A 1,431-nucleotide genomic window follows, 5' to 3' on the forward strand; every position below is an offset into this window, starting at 1 on the left:
CGTACCGCCCCGCCCCCCCGCTAGGCTCCATTACCCCCAATAGAACCGCACCTCCTGCACCTACTGCACTCGCCTGCTGCACTTGCTTTACAACCGTACAGTCGGTGGGACCCAAAACTCCCTTCATTACCCTTCTCTCATTTTTGCCGTTCAGTCACAAAGATTACAACAACGGGCCTTTGGGAGCGAGGGGTCCTCCTTCATTTTTCTGTTTTTCTTGATTTTTTCTGTTTTTCTTGATTTTTTCTGTTTTTCTTGATTTTTTCTGTTTTTCTTGATTTTTTCTGGTTTTTTTTCTTCTTCTGACTTTTCGTTGATTTTTCACGATTTTTTCGTGATTTTTTTGTATTTTTTTCTGATGGTGTACATTGATGTTTTTGAGTGAAGGGACCCTTGTGTGGGGGCGACGAAGTTTATATATAAACGCAACACTCCTGCCGTAGTAAGTAGGTCCAGAGTCACCATTGTCATTCGCCATTCGTCATTCGCAATTTTGTTTCTCAAAAATACAAAAAAAAAATCGTGGAGGCCCGCTGAAATTTGTACCCTGGGGTACAAATGCGGGGTCGGGGTACAAATATCATGGCTGCCCTACGACCTCTAGGTTGGTGATGTGATCTTAAAACTTATGGGGGTCATGCTTGACATCGTCTCCGGCAGTCGACGGGCACTGCGCCCACGACGACGGTACGGTAGTCGCGGGGGAAACCCCCTTTTGCGCGAAAGTCCTCGCCCCCTCCCCCCACCCCCGCCCGCACCGGTGGCGAGCCGCTTCTGTCCGCGGCCCGCGCTTGCGAATAAGTGAGCAATTATTGCAATCAGCGTTCCGGCTGCAACCCGACACTGATTGAGTCGTGGGTGCTGCTGCTGCTGCTGCTGCTGCTGCTGCGCGCGGAGCGTCCGGCTGCCCCTCCCTGTCTAGAAGAAGGCCGGTGCGCATGCCCAGACGGGACCGACGGCACCCAGACGAGCGGGGTAACCTGACGCGGCCTGACCGCCAACCGGCGGCGGGGCGGGGCGGGGCGGGGCGGACTGGGTCACGCATATCGACGCCCTGGGCCGGAGCGAACGCCGCGAGAGTCCCATTCAAACCACTTTCACTCGCGTCGATTCAATTTGCTTCATATGAAAAGCAAATAATAAGCAAAATAATCAGAAAAATGACAGCTCTGCGCTTGATGGTAATCAGAGTGGGGGCTGCTCTCGGGTGGTGTAGCCGTGGCAAGATCTTTTCAATCCGGCCAAAGTGGCACGCCGTCAGCACGCTACGCCACGCCGCGCCGCGCCGCGCTGCCGATGAGTGAAAGTGAACTTGGGGCCGCACTCGTGGCGCTCACCACCCTGTGACCCTGTGGTGACGCTCCCGTGCCCCATCAGCATCTAGAGCCGTCTCCCTCCCTCTCTCCCTCCCTCCCTACTCCCCTCCCTCCC

Source organism: Frankliniella occidentalis, unplaced genomic scaffold (assembly GCF_000697945.3).
Source record: "Frankliniella occidentalis isolate FOCC.00 unplaced genomic scaffold, Focc_3.1 Scaffold27, whole genome shotgun sequence".
Taxonomy (NCBI): domain Eukaryota; kingdom Metazoa; phylum Arthropoda; class Insecta; order Thysanoptera; family Thripidae; genus Frankliniella; species Frankliniella occidentalis.